The following is a 20,315-nucleotide window of genomic DNA, read 5'->3' on the forward strand; positions in this document are numbered from 1 at the left end:
GCCAGACATCTTACGATCTAGCTTAGGTCTAGGGTCCCTGTGCTGCACAACCCTGAGTAAACCCATTCACAACAGAGTCTATGTAAATAATGCCCCAGATCTATGCAATGTACACGCTGCACTATATAGACAGGGTATGCATGTCTTAATATAGTCACCACACATTAAATTAGCATCAAGCAAATTTACCAAACGACAATTTAGCCTATCTATTGATTTTACTGACGTACTTAGCTTTAACAGGAATATTTCCACATCTCTATCAGCTTCAAATTTTAATTTCAAATTTAAAACCATCTGTGACCGGGGCGCCTGGGTGGTTCAGTCCGGTTGGGCGTCTGACTTCGGCTCAGGTCACAATCTCACGGTCTGTGAGTTCAAGCCCCTTGCCGACCTCTGTGCTGACATCTCAGAGCCTGCAGCCTGCTTTGGATTCTGTGTTTTCCCCTCTTTCTACCCCTCCCCCGCTTGCACACTGTCTCTCTGTCTCTCTCTCTCTCTCTCAAAAATAAATCAACATTAAAAAAAAAAAGAGTATGACGGATTCCCAAATAAAATGCTGAAATTTTGAGAAATTAAATATTTTTAAAAATTTACAAAATTCACATAAATGTGATATATCAGATTATTCTATAAATCAGCTTTTGGAAAACTGGCCTTCTACGAATTGGAATTCTGCAAATTATATTCTTGGCTTCTGCTTATGATTAGCTTCCATCATCTAAAAAAATTTGCTTATGTGAGAAATTTTAAACCCTAGTATTTTCCATCAAGATTTCCTTGTATAGCATGTGATTAAGAGACTGCGTTTTGAAAGTGTTTAAAATAAAAAAGGCAGGAATACAGAGAAGGAAACCATGAACCACTTCTGAAAAGCCCAGGTTTTTCCCAGGAACCTGGGAGGAACTCTCTAACAATGAACCAAGAACTCTGTCCAGCAGGGGGGAAAAAAAATTAAGAGAATTTGGCAACTATGTTGGGGTAAGAGGTTGTATTTGACATGAAGGCCCTGATAATACATTTCCTAAATAAAAATAGTGATTGCCTTTATGCATATTATCCTCACCAAGTCAGTTCAAGTTACAATGTGGGCAATATTTTGTCCATCCACCCAAAGAAAGAATTTTTCAGAAAACTCCTCTTTCTACCTCAGAGTGGAGTAGAAAATAATTTTTAGTAAACTTCATTTTCTGCCATCATGAAGGGACGGAGATTCGAACTTGTGATACTGATTGCATTTTAAGTTACCTAAGGAAAGTGCTAGGGAGACAAAAATTGCCTTCTAAAAATAAACTGAAGCCACCAGATACAAACATCTCTAGCCCTCGCTTTGAAATTTTCACTCTGAATTCCAAACTTCTACTTTTCAGGTTCTTTCTGAGGTTGTTGGTGAGCTAACCAACCTTGAGGGCTGACACTGTAGGACTCAATAAGAATCCTAATAAATATGTAGCTATGGTTTGTAGTCTTTGAAAAATAAGTAAAATTTCCCAACTCATCCACAAACCTCAATTATCTCCTACTATTAGAGGATCTGGAAACACAGAGTCAAAGTTAAGGGTTCTGAACAATTGGTTTTCAAAGACTCATTCAAATGGGCTAAAGGTGCATATTAGTTTGGCTCTCACACCTCCTGCTCCTTTTCAAGAGGATAAATAATTACAGTGATTTATCTTTGAAATGTGCAGCTTGGAACTGGATGTGGAGAAGTCACATAATGGTGTCAGCGCTTCAGCCCGAAGTAAATAAAATGGTGAAATATATTTAGCATGCGATAACACAAAGCACTGAGAAACAGAGATAAAAAGAAGAAACTGTCTTTACGTGATTAGAGAACTTTGCAAAATACCAAGCTTTTGCAAAAAGGAAATAATTATAGAAAATAGAAACAGTGGGGAAAAAACAGAAAGTCTTCCAAAGTTCCAAATTTCCATCCTAGTTGTAGCCCCCAAAGGCAGGTCAGTTTCTCAGGCTCTTTGCCTGGGTTTCTTCTTTCCAACTTTTCAGCCTCCCTCCATGTGGTAAGTGCTTAAATCTGGATTCAGCAGAGCAGTGCTTAGATCTCTAATGCCTTTCAAGGCTAATGTGAATATTCAATTAGTGGGCGGAAGCCCGTGTGGCAGATGCCCGCGTGGCAGGACTGTGGTGCCATAAAGGAGATTTTACCCTCCAAGAAAGGCTGCTTTCCAGTTTTCCCTTTCTTTTAACATAGGCTAAGTTTGCAGGCAAATATTAATTTGCTTCAAAGGACTTGAATGGTCCAATCAATCAAACAACTGACTTTTTAACTGACTTTGCCACTGAATGCAAACAAAAAGCAGCCCAATAGTTTGTGTGCTGGAAATAGCCTTGAGATGTTTATGCACAAAATCTTGCCCTGCCCCGCCCCCCCTTGCCTGAACTTCTCCCCAGACCCCATTCCTGCCTCCTGAAACTGCTCATGTGTTGGTCAACACTGAGGACCTCCTAGTTGCTAGATCCAAGTGACTGTCTATCCACTCAAGTTTTATTTTCCAGATCAGAGAAAGTTGATGCTATTTACAAGTTGATCAATAGAAGTCATTGAATAATGTTTTGTTTTTCTTCAGCATCTCTGATCACGCCTTCACAGTCTTCATGAGGAGGATCTCTTTCGCTATGCACTACTTAAATGTGAACTCTCTGCAAAAATCTATTAGGGATTCTCTTCTTACTCATCTCCTTTTTCTTGTGTTATGTTATTCATTCCTTTGCTTTCCTTGTCACCTTTAGGTTGGTGGCTCCCATCTTATATTTCTAGCTTGTCTGTCTCCTGAGTTTTAACCTTATATATCTGCAGGTCCTTGGGGAGGCAGAGAATGGAAGGATCCAAAAAGGGGGAACACATAAATGGGACCAGAGCCTTCAGTTTCAGAAACTCTTTTCCTCCTGGGGTGCCTGGATGGCTCAGTCAATTGAGCATCTGACTCTTGACCTCAGATCAGGTCATGATCCCAGGGTTGTGGGATCTAGCCCCATGTCAGGCTCCATGCTGAGCATGGAACCTGCTTAAGATTCTCTCTCTCAGAGCATGTGGTGGCTCAGTTGGTTAAGTGACTGACTCTTCATTTTGGCTCAGGTCATGATCTCACAGCTGTGGGATATGGGATTGAGCCCTGAGTCAGGCTCTGCTCTGAGCATCGAGCCTGCTTGGGAGTCTCTACCTCTCTCTGCCCCTCCTCTACTCACATTCTCTCTCTCTCTCAAAATAAATAAACATAAAAACAAAAAGATTCTCCCTCTGCCCCCCTCCCCCACTCACACTCCCTCCTTTGTCTAAAAAAAAAGAAAAAAGAAACTCTTTTCATACTTTAGTGTCCTAAAGAAACTTAAAAAGAGAAAAGAAAAGAAAAGAAAGAAAGAAAGTATGTAGAGGATGCTCTCCACTTTGCCTCGCATCTGAATCTGAATGTTGGTATAATTGGGTGTAATTTCACTTAGAATAGAAATAAATAAATAAATAAGCATGTGAGCTTTTTTTTTTTTCCTTGCATTGATATTTGGGTAGACAGGTTGGAAATTTGACAATTCCCTTAAATTATATGTCAGGGTTTCAGGGCAAGACTGAGAGGACATGTGTTAAAAAGAAAAAAAGTTGACTATAGTACAGAGCAATGGTCAGTGACTTCTGTCTTGCACTTCTTATACTAATATTAATATTTATGCTAATTTGTGCTATTATCAGGTAGGACTAGTGGCTGAAGATAAAAGAAACCCTCCCCAAGTAACAGTTTATTTCAGTCTTCATGGATGTCTGAAGTTTGGTAGTCCTGAGTTGGGATGGTAGCTTTGCTTTACTAAGACCTCAGGAAAAAGCTCTTTTTAGTTTTTTTTTCTTCCAATCCCAGGCTATGGCCTCCTTCTCTGTGCTCTAATGTGACTGGTCATCATATCCATATTCTCAGGAGCAGACAAAGGGCGTGCTCACACAGTCCTTTAAGGATATTTCCCGGAAGTTTTCCAGTAGCACTTCTACCTATGTCACTGGCCAAATCTTACATTGCTGCTTGCAGCTAACAGAAAAGCTGTACAATGTGGTCTTTATTCCAGGTAGCTCTGCATCCTGTCAAATATTGTGTTCAATTACTATGGGTGCAGTGGAGAAGAGATGGGGGGAGGTCGGCAACCAGAAGTCTCAACAATATTGTGTTCAAACAATGAACACAAGGAGAAAATATCTAGATTTATTTGATGACAACAGGCGATGGAAATGTTACTCCTTCAGGAAGATTCTGTAGTGAAAAAAAGATATTTGTATGGAAAATCAGTGGGCGTGCAGAGTTCTTTTCAAGGGTCCTCGTGCCTCAGCTTCAGGCACATCACAGGGTGGACGGGCATCTCATCACCACAAGGACTTCAGGGCCCACAGGCCATTTTCCTGAGGGATGGTAGGCAGGGAGCCCTTATCCCAGGAACTTAGAGAGCTGTAGAGCCATAAGTGGCCAAATCCTGGTGGGTGGACTTGTCTGAGTGGCTGCCAGCTTGGTATTGTTCCCCACAGAAGTGTCTTTTGTCATTTTGTGCAGTCCATCTCTAAGTATTGAAATGAGGACTCCCACCACTTCTCTTGAATTTACAGACTCCTCCGTGAGGATTTCTCTCCCTGCTAGTGAACTTAAATCTTCCTTTGTTCAGAATCTTTTCTCTTTCTGGGTTCTTATCCCTTCAACACGACCACAACCGCAAGAATGTGATCTTTGCACACAACATCCACCAAATCCAGCAAAATAGCCTCAGTAGACCATTCCTAGCACTTAAGGAGATTTTTGTTTGTTTCCTCTTCTTTCTTTGTCTAGCAAAGCCACCTTCACTGGGTACGTGGGTATGCTTTTCACCACTTTTGTGGCATTTTTAAGCTATAGTGAGCCTTAGATTAAAGGGGCTAAAAAAAGAAGAAAACAACAGCAAAATTCTTAACTTACCCTGAACCTAAACCCATGATATTTGAAATACTGATGTTCTGAGAGATAAATTATATGGGGTAAATGTTTCACGTGTACAGATAATTGAACTTCATAATTGTGTTTTAGAAATGCTTCGCTCTTAATCAAAGAGATTCATGCCTGCTTTTCTAAGTTAGGTTTCAATCTATACATCAAGTAGGCAGTGTAGTAGGACATCTGGGGAAGGGATTCAAGAAACCATGAAGACAACTGAGGTAGTGGTAACTCCTGGGCCCTACCAGGTTAACCTTTGTCTTGCCTTTCAGCATATCTAAGTGCTCAGACTTGCACTCTGACAATGTCAGAGTCATTAAAGTAACATAAAATGTCAAAACAGAAAGAGGAAGTCCTTCTCTATCCCCATGTAAACTGATGGAGGCATTGCGAAAAAAACAAAGCTTTAGAGATATCCCAGCCTGGGTTCAAATTCCAGGTCTTCACTTAGCTATACTTTGAGCAAGTTACTTAATCCCTCTGATAAGAAGGCAATGAGCAGTAGAAGCCAGCATGGGTTCATTTATTACATCTTAGGTCAAACGAACATAATTTTATTTTTTATAAGGTTACTACACTTTGTGTAGACAGAATGCATTTTCATTTTGGTACACTATTAGAAAAAAAATCTCAATATATGCTTGTGGTCACAGTGAATAAATGCAAAATGGATAGTCATCATACATAAGTTTGGAGCTGGTTGAACAACATGCAAAAAGCATGTATTAATGTATCAATTCTACCTGAAAAAATGTATCTCTGATAGCAGGAAAGTGTTGGTTCCTATTGTATTCAAGATTTTATCAGCACCTTGAATAAAAACATTAAAGGTTTGGGTAGCTTAAAAGTAGGAGGGACAGTGAATGCATGGGTGACAGAATCAAAATTCCAAAACGGTCTCAATAACCTAAAAGAGTAGCTGAAATAAAGGCCATTAATAGCTGTGTCAAGTTCAGCATTTAGATTCATAGCTACTTGGCATTATGAGGATTGGTACAGGGTTGGGGATAGTGTCAGGTCAGCATGACCAGAGGAAGTGGATAAGACCCACTTGGCTGGTACGTACGGAGAGAGTCCGAGAGAAGAAATGACCGGCTTGAAAGGGGTTCCACTGGCCAAATGTGGGACAATTTGAACAGCCAAATTTTAGTGGTTGTATGGGTTATAACCAATTGAATAAAATAGGACTCCATGTGCTTATATTGAGCAATTGAATTAATATGTGAGGAAGAAGAGAAAAGTCTACCTTACAGTAGATGGCTAACCTAAGAAATGAGGAAAGAATGATGGACATAGAAAAAAATCACCATTTGGCAAAAATCATAATAATAATTGTTTCAGACCAAAATCATCAAGGGAGGTTAATACTAGTGGGTGGAAGTACAAAACACTTAGTAATTAACTTTACAGTGGGGAAACCTGTCCAACATCATTTTATCTGAGTTGTGAAAGTCAGTATCAGCAGAAATAGGACAAATAGACATCATGTGCATCCTGATACAATGTACTAAAAACATGGCATCACGTTCATGGTATTCCTGTCAAAAGTTAACCACTGGGATCTAATCAGGAGGAAATAGAAGACAAATATAAATTGGGGAGAATCCTATCAAAATAACTGGTCTGTCCCTTCAAAAGAGTCAAGGTCACAGAGGTCAAAAAAAGACTGAGGAATTATCTAGATTGAAGAGGCTCAACCAGAGACACGAAGCAAAAAGGAAAGGTGTGTATTAAGGATGCTATTGAAGAAATCAACAAAATTTGAATGGGATGTGTTTATTGGGTGGTAATATTATATTAATATCAGCATCCTAATTTTGATAATTATACTGTAGTAATATAGGAGAGGATCCTTTTATTTTGGGAAACATGGAGGAGTCATGGGCATCATATCTACAACTTATTTTCAAATGATTCAGAGAATTAAAGAGAATGAGAATGGGAAGAAGCTGAAACAAATGGGGTAAAATGTTAAGGTTTGGGGGAATCTGAGTGAAGGAGGCACTGTTCCTGCAGTTTTCAGAAAGCTTTAAATAATTTCATTTTTTGTAATATAATCTATTGTGCCTTAAATACTTTCAAATAAAAGTTTTAAAGAATCAATTACATAAGTTCAAATGAGACATATGAACTAGCAAAGTGTTAGAGGAGAAATTGAAACCTTAGAGTAGCTCAAGGCTCACTCTACTTGACTCTTAGGTCTTGAATTGTTGGTGCATCGATAGGGCCAGGTGAAAGGCAGCCTTCTGTGTCAGGAATCATTCAATTACAAAAGAAGCAGAAGAGCTCTCAGCCAGGCTTCCTGAAGTCAAACTTGCATTAGGAAATGCACTGGGGGAGCCAAAGCAGCTGCTCACTGGAGCCTTTTTCACTCTCTGGCCACATGGCCACTCGTCTCTGCTTTTCCCTGCATTTGCTTCATCCTTTTTCTCTCTCCGCACATGGGATTGCCATGCTTCTCTGTGGACATAGCAGAAAATGGCCCTATGTAGGCCTGCAAATTGTTGGGAGAGAACGTAATTGGCCCTGTTGAGTCAGGTACCCAGCCCTGGCTGGGTGAGCTGATGCAGGGAGGCGGGGGTGATGTAATCCTGCCCACTTGGCCTCAGGAGAATGTGGGAAGCAGATGTTTCAAGAAGAGGCACGAGCAGGCAGGCTGTGCCTATCTCAGCAAAAGAACAAATGAGCCAGAGTTGGATGAAAGGCCCAGCTTGATGAGTGAGAAGGTTGAAGACATCTGGTTCTACAGGATAGCTCAATATGTAAGTGCTAGAGCATGACCAGAGAATACGGAGCCCATCGAATCGTCAGGAATACCACAGCAACAAATGTATGCTGATGCAGGTGTGTTGAACTAGTGAGTCAAATACCAAATACTCAAATAGTGCTGCAGCTGTGAGTGACGTGAGTTTTCTAACATGGAAACTAGCTCTTGATGAAATTCTGAATAAAATGAAGTCCAATTTTTCCTTGATCTACATGGGAGTTGTGTACTTGGAAAATTCACTGCATACTGAAAGCTTGCAAAAATATTTTGTGTTTAACACGAGAAAATGCAGTTAGGCTGCGGGTTTAGACAAACAGGCTTTTAACCTGTGGGAATATCCTGCTGGACAATCTAAACTCTTGCAGGATGAAGGATAATTCTTTATTATGTGGGAATCCCATACACGGCAGCATGCCCAGCATCCCAGGTCCCTCTTTAATGGCAATAACCACCCTCCAAATTATTATGGCAAGCCCAAAGTGCCCCACATTCTTCCAGAGTGCTTCCCAAGGGAAGTGCTATCCCTATTAATGACCACTAGCTTAGAGACGAGTTCGCCTCTGCCAGGAGTGGTCAGTGGGTTACTTCTGCTTTATTGGAAGCTTTGTGTAAGTAAATCCCTTCCAACTCTAACATTCAACAAGCCCATGATTAAAGCTCATGAAGCCATCACTTGTTCCCCTTCTGGAATATAACAATTTTTTTTAACTCCTTTGATATTCAAGAAGATACTCAACTTTCTACCAATACTAACCAAGGCTATGTTATTGAGGACAGGACTCCTGTAGCTTCAGATAAGAAGCCACACACAAAAGAGGAATTTACTGTCTTAACTTGGAAATACAAGGGTGGAGCTGATTCCAGAACAACTGGCTCCCGGGATCTGGGTGAGGTCTTGAGTTCTCTCTCTCTCTCTCTCTCTATTCCTCTCTCTCTCTTTCTTCCTTCCTCCCCTCCCCTTCCTTTCCCTCCCTTTCTCCCTCTTTCTCTCCCTTTCTTTTTCTGTGGGCTGAGTCCAGTCTCTCCCCTGGTGATGGGCAGATGGCCGCTGTCCATTCACATTCTATCTGTTCTCTGAAAGGCCTCTGCTTCTCCCCTGCTCCAAACCATGCTCCACACTTCCAGAAGAGAACTACAACTGTAAAGTATTAACATTATGATTAGTTGTTTGTTTTTCTTATTTGTTGCTATATCTGAGCAACCAGCATAGCATTGCTCATTTCAGTCACTTAAAAAATACTGAATGAATAGATGGATGAATGAATGAATGAATTGTTCAGTTGGAACTAGAGATTGCCCACGTTTCAGTGCTGGTGTTTCTCTCTGAGACTTTCCTAGACACTTTGAAAACATGGGTAAAAGGCGGCAGTGGTTGCGTGTTCTCTAAGCAGGCATTAGACTGGCTTATGATGCAGAGATGTAGAAGCAGAACAGGAAAAACCCAGTGGGAAACATCCTCTTTACTCCAGATCTATCCATGGAGCTTTTCCATCTAGAATTACCCAAGTTCATCCCCTTCATACTTTGGTCTGAGGATTCCTCAAAGGAGAATAAAATCAGCATTCAAGAAGTTGACTAATTGATTCAATTAGCATATAACTGAGGTCATTTCAACTCATTAGGCCACTTTAAAATTTCATTTTGGTTCCATGTATCTTTCTACATGTTGTTCTTTGTAGTGCACTAATAGAATTAGGCATTGCACTGAGTCATAGTAAAAGGACCCTTCCACATAAACACAGACTCCAAGGCCCATCTACACGGTATGAAGCACTTTGCCACACTTAAAAGTATGGCATTATGTATTGTTCTAAACATCTTCCAAGTAATAGGAGTCTTTATTTTTTCTTTATGTGAAATTAAAAAAAAAAGTTAAGTCAGGTTGCATTTAAAATTGAAGCAGGACTGGGTGGGCCAGAAGGCTAGCGTTTAAAAAATGCGAACAACATCCTTAATATAGCTGTTTGTGACTAACCCAGTGGGTGTAACACCCAGGAGAAAACAATAAGCTCACTTATCGTGAATTTGAAAAGTTAGAGTTCAGAACTCAGTGCTATTTTTTGAACATAAAAATTATTCAAGGATCTACTCGTTTTGTTTAAGAAAAGATTACTGATGATGGAAAGCTAGGCATTTAAAGACTTATAAAAGGAAAAAAAGTTTAATGAACAAATCTGAAAAATGCAATCTATGCCTCTATGCCCCTCTCCCAAATTTCATGTCTTTTAAAAATTGTATCATTTGCTAATGATCTTACTTGGCTACAATTGCTATGGCAAATACAATGTATATCTAACAGAATCAATTCCATGAACAACTTTTACCGTTGTAGCAAAACTGGTCTTGTAGTCAATCCATAAGCACACTTTGCAAGAATCACTAAAGTATAGCAATAATTTAATCTATCAATCATCCAAATGCCAGGCAATTTCTAAGCACTTTGTCAACGGTACATATAACTCTCACAGGACATCATTTGATAGGTATTTCTATTATCACCCCCATTTTATAGATGAGAAAACAAAAGACTTGGAGAATCTAAATAACCACTCCAAAGTCACATTGCTAATCAGGGTTGGAGCTGGGATTGAAATTTGGACTGGCTGACTTCTATTCACAGTTCTGAGTTGCCTCTGTGTTGCCTCTTAGACCTGTGCTGTGTATTTCACAAATACACATACTTCTGTGTGTATGTACAAAGTAGATTGTAGAACTGAGACAGATATTCAACTTAATGATTCCTCTTTTCAATGCAATTTAAAAAGCTACCTTTTTCAGTAACTATGAGTCTTACTATACTAGAGCCATGAATAAGATGGCTGAAAAGACAACATAAACCCAAAGATAAATTTGAGATATGATTTGCACAAGTATGTTGTATAGCCACACTCAGATGGAAATGACTCAAAAACTACTTACATGTTTGCCTCTTTGGGCTTCTGGATCCTGATTCTTCTAATCAGATAAGATTGACCCTAGCTGCAAAAGGAGAACGAGAAGAAAGGAGATGTGAGAATGCCCAAACCCATACTAAATTAACTGTATTTTCCTATTTTCTGTTATTTCCGACATTTTGGCACCTGGGACCTTGCTGATCATGGAGGAACTGCCTCTCCCAGGGTTAGCTAATTCCTAGAGACCTTGTATAACTCAGAATAGCTCCTACAACTTCAGAACCTGCTCAAATTATTCAAACTAGCCAATCCTAAGCCTGCTTACCCTGCCTCATGAATGCCTTCCTATGAAAACCACAATAAAGGTTTTTGCCCATGCTCTCCCTTGTTTCTTCTGCTTCTTGACCTACCTATACGGCAGGCTGTGACTCTTGTTTCTAGGAATTTGTGAGTATCAAAAATTATTCCTTTATGTCAGTCATTCCTTTATGTCAGTCATTCCTGTGTGTCTAACCATACTTGATTAAAACAAATCCTGGGTACATTTTAAAACACATATCCTATACAGGTGTGCTGTTTCAAAGGGGCACATGCACCCCCATGTTTATAGCAGCACTATCAACAATAGTTAAAGTATGGAAAGAGCCCAAATGTTCATTGACTGATGAATGGATAAAGAAGCTGTCGTGTGTGTGTGTGTGTGTGTGTGTGTATACAGTCATGTATGTATGTGTGTATATGTGTGTATATATATATATATATATATATATATATATATATATATATACACACATCAAAAGAATGGAATCTTGCCATTTGCAACTACATGGATGGAACTAGAGGGTATTATGCTAAGTGAAATTAGTCAGAGAAAGACAAATATATGACTTCACTCATGAGGAATTTAAGATACAAAACAGATGAACATAAGGGAAGGGAAGCAAAAATAATATAAAAACAGGGAGGGGAACAAACATAAAGACTCTTAAATACAGAGAACAAACAAAGGGTTGCTTGGGTGGGGGGGGGTTGTGGGAGGGCAGATGGGCTAAATGGGTAAGGGGCATGAAGGAATCTACTCCTGAAATCATTGTTGTATGGTATGCTAACTAACTTGGATGCAAATTAAAAAATTAATTAATTAATTAATTAGTTTAAAAAAATAAAACACATATCCTGAGAGTTAACATGTGTACAATTAATAGATGAACAGTGAAATATACTCCTGTGGGTTTCAAGGTTGGTTGTTTCTTCCATGGGCATTTATATAGTGCATCCAATGTGCTAGAGCTACACTGTTAGTCACAGTTTGTGCTTCAGTAACGATCCGGTACAATCACTGCCTCTCTGCTCAGCATTCCGATAAGTGGTTCAGAGACATCAAAATCTATTTAGATGAAAATGAAACCAGGTAGTTCACAAATGGACCAAGTGGGTCATAATGGCCTTCTATCCAGCAGTAGCGAAGATACAGAGAACCTGGAATTATGTTCTCTGACTCTTACATGGCATCTTTGTAACGGAACAGACTCATGAAAATTCAAGGCATTGTCATTTATCTCACCCGAACAATTAGCAAATGTGCATTCAACTTGTTCATTAATTAGCTGCAATTGTATCTAAAAGCAAAATGTGACACAAAAGGAATAATCAAGATCTCCAAATTCCAACTTGGTACTAAGGACAAAGAAAGCTTCTTCTTCAGGATCTCTCAAATTGGGCATGACCTCTGTGTTTTAACGTTAGTGGCTAACCCAAATCTTTATTCCTTTTCAACTTCATAGTTTCTGAGTTTGAAAATAAATATTATATTGAACTAAATATGATGGATATGATGAGATAAAGGCCATATTCACACAATGAAAATAATGAATGGCTCATGCAAATTGTGTCAGTGATTCGCGAATCTTTTCAGTGGAAGATTTATTATCAATGATTGAAAGAGAAAAAATAAAGTCAGAATACTGGCTGGATTAGACATAGCCTTAATGTGCTCCTAAACACAGTGACTATGAACAACAATTTATCAGGATTTTATAGTCCCTATAAGGCAGACAGAATTTAACACATAAATGTGCCTCAAATTAACCAGTAGGTGTCACTGTTTAAATATATTGGCAACAGTCTTCCAGAGTTCTGTGTTAAGCCCAAAAGGAAATAATCAGTTTTGAATAAGTTACAACTAGTTCAAACCAATAAAGAGAATGCTTACAAATCCATACCCTTAATTTATAACCCAAATTAAGTAATGACTTAATTTCTTATTATTAAAATAATTATCGGAAAATCAGTCTAGGCTTAGTGGTGGTAAACCTACAAATTGTTCAAATTTAAATTCAAAATCTTTTAAGAATTAAAAAAAAAAGAGTCTAATATAACAAGTCTATGTTTCAAAGGAAAGTAAAGATTCTGCTACATTGTAAGACAGGATTTCAATTTTTAAGAGCTACTGATGTTCTCTGGCTCTATATGTGTAATTCTGAGTGAAAGAAAACATTACTTTTTTACATCTGTTGAAGAAGCTGGTGTATAATTGTATCTACTACCTAGGTACAATGAGTCTTGTATGATCTTGTCTGTCAAAGGAGACTGTGAATGTAGAAGTGTTTTTGAAAAATTGTAAAGTGGTCTTTACATGCAAGGTAAGACTCCTTCCAACTTGCACAATGTAGTTCTTCTGTGCCTCCCACAGTGGATGGCTTCAGAAAAGGGAAGACTACTGAGAGATTTGAAACACCTACTTTTGTGAGAAGGCAATATTATGAGAACAATATTAACTAACATTAGTAATATTATTAATAATACTTATTATGATTATTATAATTAATAAGGCATTATTATAGTTAATTCAGCCTTACAACTACCCAGTGGGGCTACATATTATCTTCCCAATTTTGAATGAGAAAAGGGAGACTAGTACCCTAAGAAAATTGGCAAACCTGTCTTACCCCAAAGCCCCGATTCTTTCTACCGAGTCACCACACGATTTGAACTTTTACAAATTGAATCGCATTCTCAATGTTTGCTGCATTAAATCAAAATTCAGTTAGTGGGGCGCCTGGGTGGCTCAGGGGGTTAGGTGTCTGATGATTTCGGCTCAGTCCCTGATCTCACGTTTCATGAGATTGAGCCCCGAGTGCGGCTCTGTGCTCAGCACGGAGCCTGCTTGGGATTCTCTTTCTCCCTTTCCCACAGCTCCTCCCCACCCCCTCAAAATAAATAAATAAACATTAAAACAAAATTTTAAATTCAGTTAGAGAATCCTGCTAATCAGAGAAAACCAGTGATAAAACATTTTGTAGAGAAGAAAATAGTAAAGCAAAAGATTCCATCTAAATTGGCATGTGAAGATTATGGCTAAGTAGGCCATACAACTAATCAGTAGAAAACTTGTGCAGTGCGCTAGGGTCTATCTGATAGATTCTCTTGTTTCTAGACCAGCAGTCTTTCAGCATCCTTTCATCCATGTTTGTGGCATCTCAGAGTAATCTGGCAGAATCTCAGCAGTCTCATAGAAGAATATTCACGAGTTTTTTTACCATCTCAGCTAATGCACAGTAACTGGTTAATACAAACTAGAAGCCTGATTTACAATATAGTTTTAAAGAAACAAAGTAAACTCCACACTGCTTTTTGCCTATTCTTGCAGTACTGTTCTATATTTGTGCTTGAACATAGTAATACAAGCACTTAAATAAGCACAGGTCCTTATGTTCAGGCTGGAAAAGTTTCAAATCAATATAGTTTATCTCTTGCTTGGCCTTTATGGTGGAAGAAAGAGGTAGACTGAGTTCAGCTGACCTGGCTATTGACTGAATTAAATAATTTTCACCCAAAAATATTTCTTTCCAATTCAATATGCCCCCCTCTCCCAAACCTATATAGATGGACCAAGAGTTTCCATGTTGATAGAGATACTTCCAAAGGCAACACTAATCAGGTTGCTTCTTGTTTCGAATCCTTCAGTGGACTGCAGAGACCATACTTAGCATGGTCTCAAGATGGCTTACCCCACCTGCACCTCTCTCCTTTCCCTCCCAGAGCCCTACTTCTCTTCCTTCAGTTCCCAACTAAAGCTGACTCTTCTGGTAAAGAGTTAGGGCTTCCCACACTGCTCCTTTAGCATCTAGGACATAATTCATGTTTTCTCATTATAAGCGTGATTCATTAAAATCTCTCTCGCACTAACTGAGCTCCTTGAGACAGATGCTGAGTTATTTATCTGCACATCCCAGGTGTCTAACAGTGACTGGTTTATAGCCAGTTCTCAGTTGCTGGCAGGATGCTCATTTCTAAACTACTTAGACACTCTTTCTTTACCTCTTTCCTTCCCTTCTTGAACAATTCAATTCTAAAGCTGTTGATAGGCTCAAGCAAGGTAAATTTTACTTTGGCAGGTCGCAAGTTTAGGGAATTACAAATATGGATAGAAAAACTAAAACAAAATCCGTAATGTTGCATCAGAATTGGAGGTATTAGTATAAACTCCTGGCTGTAAATAGACAAATATAGATGTGTATACACACATACTTCCTAATTCTGTCCACTCAGAGGGCCTGGGAACAGTAACACATCAAAACAATGAGCTTGTCTAGCACTAAGATCTTGGTTTCTAATGACTTTTCTCCTGGGAAAAGGGAATCGGGGATCTTTTGAAAAGGGCTGACTCTGGGGCTGGGTCACAGAAAATAGAAGGTAAGCATGGAATATCTTGGACCAGGAAGGATGGAAGTGCTAAAGAATGATGGAGACATGTTAAAGGTCAGCTCTGATGGATTTCCACTGGCCAAATCTGGGACACTGATCATTGAACAAATATAGAATGGATTGCAACCATTTATTAAAATAGTATGCACCATAAGTGCATACTTACATTACTTATGATTCCAGAAATAACTGAATCAAATGGAAAGTTTGATGAGTAAGAGGATATTTTTATAGCTTCAAAACATTTCCCCCAAATATATATTAATTACAAAGGGGGAAAGAGTGAATTTATAGTGGTGAAAGTTGGCAGAGAGGCTTAATCAAGTGAATTAAGTTCAGTTAACAGGACACCTCAAAATCACTCCCCCCCTGATGGAGTGTGAACACCGCATCACTTCTGCCATACTCTTGCTCCAGAAGCACAACCTGAATCTAATCCGACAAACCCAAGCTGACAAAGGGACATTCTCCACAGTGACTGGCCTGTCATCTTCACAAGTGTCAAGATCATGGCAGTCGGGAGACACTGCGAAATTGTTACAGATTCAAGAAGCCTAAGGAGGTGTGACAAGTAAATTCAGTACATTACTCTGAACAGGAGAATTTACTATACACGCCAACTGGTGACTGAAAGAGGTTCAGGGACTAGCTGTAGTAAATTATCGATATTAATTTCCTTATTTTAATGGTTGTATTGGAGCATCTAGTCGGTATCTTACTAACCAATGATTTTTTTTTAAAGTGTTCTTTGCACTGTAGTTGCAACTTTTTCCTCTTGGTTTTAGATTACTTTAATCTACTTTAATTTACTTTAAATCTAGGTTTGAGATTATTTTAAAAAGTCTTGAGAAAAAAAAAAAAAGGAAGGAAGAAAACAACGAGACCATGCCATTGGTATTTTAAAATTCTAAGCCGGATGCAAGCTAGAGTCCATTTTAGAGCTGGGGTGCCCACTGTCTCCGCCTTCAAGGAGCTAATGGAAGAACTGTGCGCACACAATTCATTTTGGCGAAACGGAAAAAGGTGGTTTAGCCTTGACTTTTCGGCGGAGGAGGCTAACTGTGCTCTCCCATCGGAGGCGCCCGCCCCGCCCGGCCGGCCCCGGCTCCGCAGCGGGGAAGCGGGGCCCGCTCCGCAGCCGAGTCCCGAGTCCCGACCCCGCCTCGGCCCCGCGAGCCTCTGACGCCGCGCAGCCCCGGCCGGGGAGACGCCCACCGGCCCCCGCCCGCGCTCCCGCCCAGCCCCCGCCCACCCCGCGCGCCAAGTCGTCTTCCGCCCGCGGGAAGCGACGCCGAGCGTTATGCGAGTCGGCGGGAGGTGGGAGAAGGGTGCGTCTCTCCCAGCCAGAAGACAGAATTCTTGGGCCCCAGGCGTGGTGTGCTCAGTGAAATGTATACTTTAAAAAGAAATAAAATTTTTAAGTTAAAAAAACCGTAAAAGCAAACATCTACCAGGAGTGGGGTTCGAACCCACGCGGACATTGTCCATTGGATCTTAAGTCCAACGCCTTAACCACTCGGCCATCCTGGTACAGGCGAACGGTCTGCATTTCACTCTTCCTACAAGCCGTATTCCACCGTCCTCGAACCCTCCCGGAAGAGTTTCTGAGGAGACTTTGCCGCTGTTTTCCCGGTTTTCCCACCCCGAGCTGGAGCGACCTCCCCGCCAGGGCCTCGGTTTCCCGCCGCCGCCGCAGCTCACTGTTGCCCCCGGCCCGGCGCGGCAGGGAAGGCAACTGCATCCGAGTTCGGCGCGCTGGCGGCGGGGACGCTCGGCTGGTAGCTCCGAGCAGGACTCGGGCCCAGCCAGTGGTGCTTTCGGTTTCGAGGTGCGCGGGCGCGGGAAACAAACACACTAGTAAACTTCTGGTTTCCCAGGAGCACAGTTTGGAGGCGCGGGGGCCTGGCGCGGCAGGGACGGAGCCCACAGGTTGGGGTTTCGTTCGTTTTATTCCAAAGTGAATAAAGTTCAAGGAATGAGTTGCACGGGCAGCAGCAGAGTTCTCGGACCCCTGTGCTTGTGGGCCGCGTTTCTTCTTAACAAGTCACACAGGAAGGAAGTTTTGTAGAAATTTGTGTCTGTACCACAGGCGGGGAGTGTGGCACAAGTGGCCCTCCCCGCTGGCTGCCGACACCAGGGCCGCTGCACCTCTGAGGGCCCTCCCTCTGTTCCCACGACCCACCCGTGCGCTTGGAAGTTTGCGTTCTCTTCACTGTTCACTGCTCTCCCTTCGTTCTGTGCACGGGAGATTCGGCTTGTCCTCTCACTTCCTTTACCAGGACGGCCATTGCATTCCCCGCGCCACCCCGCGACTTCGAAACTACCACAGAGCCACGGCTCGGGAGCCTGGGAACCAAGGACGGTCTGGCAGCCACGCCCTTGCTCCTGCAGTGCAGGCGGCACTCTTTGCCCGAGAACTTCTATCAGCCTGGAGACTGCGCAGACTCACCTGTGTGGGACTTCACCGACTGGCTCTTCACCGGCTAGGTCACATTGTGAGAAACGCATTGTCCTGCTACCTCCTGGAACTCCTGTGAGCCCCCCGGGGACATTGCCTTGACCTGGGGAGGCTCTCCCCCAGCCTCTGAGTCCCAGTCGAGAACACTGACTGCCCCTGAGAGGCCCTGAGGGTAACGACTGGTGGAACTGCCCCCTCCGCACTTTGCCACATAACCCTTGGCATTGCTCTAAGCTCTTTACATATATTATCTAGTTTGATTTAAAACAAAAACAAGTCTATGTGGCAAGTGTTTATATCACCATTTTCAAGTTGAGAGGCCCAGTTACAAACTCACTCCAGTGTAAGAGGCCTCCTAGACTTACAGCCTGCACCTCAAGGCCATTACAGAGATTTCTTACCACCAATCTAGCCATCAAATCCTCCACGATCTTCTGGAACATGGCAATATACTATCTGAATGATATTTTCATTCAACCCCAGACTTAGCCTCCCAATGGCCTCTAGTATAAAACCGTTCTGAACTGTTTTCATTACAGGGTACCCCTTAGCAGTGCCTCTTCTGCAGCCTCAAGACTGTATTAAATTTCTGTGGCCACTGTTTAAGGATGGGCCTGGAACACAAGTTAGTCTAGTCAGAGTTACAGATCACTCAGAGCTATTGGAGAAGAGAAAATTTCAGTCTGCGGTGGGACACACGGTATTTTTCCAAGGAGGACCACGACAGTACCTCCCATCCCACGTGTTATTTTATCTTCCTCCACTGTGATTTTGACACCCGTACCATCAATACATGGAGTCTGTGTTCTTCCTGGGTAAATCAGGGAAGCCTTGTGTCTGTGGCAGACAGATGCTACGTGACTTCTGAGGTCATTCACCTTGTTCTCTTACGATGCTTGCTCTGGGAACCCAGCCGCCATACTGTGACAAAGCCCAAGTAGCCACATGTAGTTTTTCCAGCCAACAGCCCCAACCAACGGTCAATATTAATTGCTGCAAATAGAAGCGAGCGAGCCTTCACTTGATTCCAGCACCTAACCATCAAGTGACCTCGCCATTGAATCTTCCCAGCTAAGCACTGAGATCATGGAGCAGGAACAAGCTATCCCTACTGTATCCTTTCCCAATTTCTGACTCACAAAATCTATGGGCAGAATAAAAATGTTACTGTTTAAATGTGGGGTTTTTTTTCTTTTAATGAATAGTTAATAGTTAATAAAAATAGTTAATAGTTAATAAAAAGCCTGAGACTAATAAACTGGAATACTGTTATGGAGCACTACACAGAGATAGGCTGCCTGGGAATAAAGCCAACACAAGAAAGCAGAATCCCGAGATGAGGAGCCCAAGGTGTGAGTCCATCATTGAAGTCCTTTCCTACCCCCTTACTGGAAACTAGATTCTGGGCTGTGCTGCCCCTTTGCCAAATTGACATCCTACATGGGGCTCTCTGGGTAGAGGACAAGTTCCATTCCCCAAATCCTAGCCACGAGGGAGGTTAAGAAGGAAAGTTCTAGCTTCTACCTTAGGAAGCAAGCCTTAAAATGGAGGAAATTCCCCAAACATGAGAAGGGTGTTCAAAAAATGCTGGCATCTGCAAGGCATGACAAATACCCACTTGAGCGTTGGAACAAAATGTGAAAAGCACTGTGCAGTGATGTCTGTAATAACTGAATATTAGAGAGCAAGTGACAATATTAAGGCAAATTTTGCAACACTGAAGTGGCTTCATGTTCAGGAAATTGCATTTGACATACTTCTTATGGGCAAATGTTTCACTGTGCGTGTGTTTATTTATGCCATGATATTCTTTACGTGTTTTTTGATGATTCAAAAATAATGTTCACAAATGTTTCGACACTCCTCCCTTCAAGAGATGGAGCTTAAGTCCCTTCACTTTCAGTGTGGGCTGAATCTACCGGCTCATTTCTAACAAATAGAATAAAACAGAAGAGGTTTTATATGCAACCTCAGAGACTAGGTCATCAAAAGTCACTGCTGCCGTTGTCTTGGTTTCTTTCTCTTGGATCAGTCCCTTTGGAGGAAACGAGCTGTCGTGTCATGAGCCGCCCTTTGAAAGGCAGCAGCCAGCAAGGTACTGACGTCCCACACGAGTGAGCTTGGAAATGGACACCCCCACCCCGTTGAACCTTGCGATAACTGCAGTCCTGCCAACATCTTGACTACAACTTTATGAGAGACCCTGAACCAGAACCACCAGCCAAGGCCTCATTTCCTGACCCTCGGAAACTATGTAAGATAATAAATATTTATTGCTTTCAGCAGCTACGTTTTATGTTATTTTTATGCAGGTACAGATGACTAATAGACTACCCAAAGTTAGTTTTTCTGGCTTTGATGACGTATTCATGAGCATATATTTTGTTTTTACATAGATATTGTAAAAGAATAATCTTGCTGACCCCTATGCAAACACTGCAGTTGGAGTTCCTTTTCCCATTTGTTCTTAACCTCTTGCATGGGATCACCCGTACTTGCCAAGGGCACCCATTTTCTTTCCCTTTTCCCCAGAG

The 20,315-nt window shown here is 41.3% G+C and overlaps 2 long non-coding RNA genes and 1 other non-coding gene across 4 annotated transcripts in view; 1 reads left to right on the top strand and 2 right to left on the bottom strand.

The window, feature by feature from the left end:
• Positions 1-16,908, bottom strand: part of LOC128315489 (uncharacterized) — a 39,937-nt gene extending 23,029 nt beyond the window's left edge. For both annotated transcript variants that reach the window (XR_008298293.1, XR_008298294.1), the window contains exons 1-2: positions 16,775-16,908; positions 10,642-10,701 (exon numbers count right to left, since the gene is read on the bottom strand). This is a non-coding gene — a long non-coding RNA (uncharacterized LOC128315489). The remainder of the gene's footprint in view (positions 1-10,641; positions 10,702-16,774) is intronic.
• On the bottom strand, positions 16,772-16,853 carry TRNAL-UAA (transfer RNA leucine (anticodon UAA)). The gene has a single exon. It is a non-coding gene; the product is annotated as a tRNA-Leu (tRNA).
• Positions 16,909-17,029: 121 nt separating the features above from the next.
• On the top strand, positions 17,030-20,066 carry LOC128315490 (uncharacterized). The gene is made up of 2 exons (XR_008298295.1): positions 17,030-17,151; positions 19,814-20,066. It is a non-coding gene; the product is annotated as an uncharacterized LOC128315490 (long non-coding RNA).
• The last annotated feature ends 249 nt before the right edge of the window (positions 20,067-20,315 follow it).

The sequence above is a fragment of the Acinonyx jubatus genome, chromosome B2 (assembly GCF_027475565.1).
Source record: "Acinonyx jubatus isolate Ajub_Pintada_27869175 chromosome B2, VMU_Ajub_asm_v1.0, whole genome shotgun sequence".
NCBI classification, from domain to species: Eukaryota; Metazoa; Chordata; class Mammalia; order Carnivora; family Felidae; genus Acinonyx; species Acinonyx jubatus.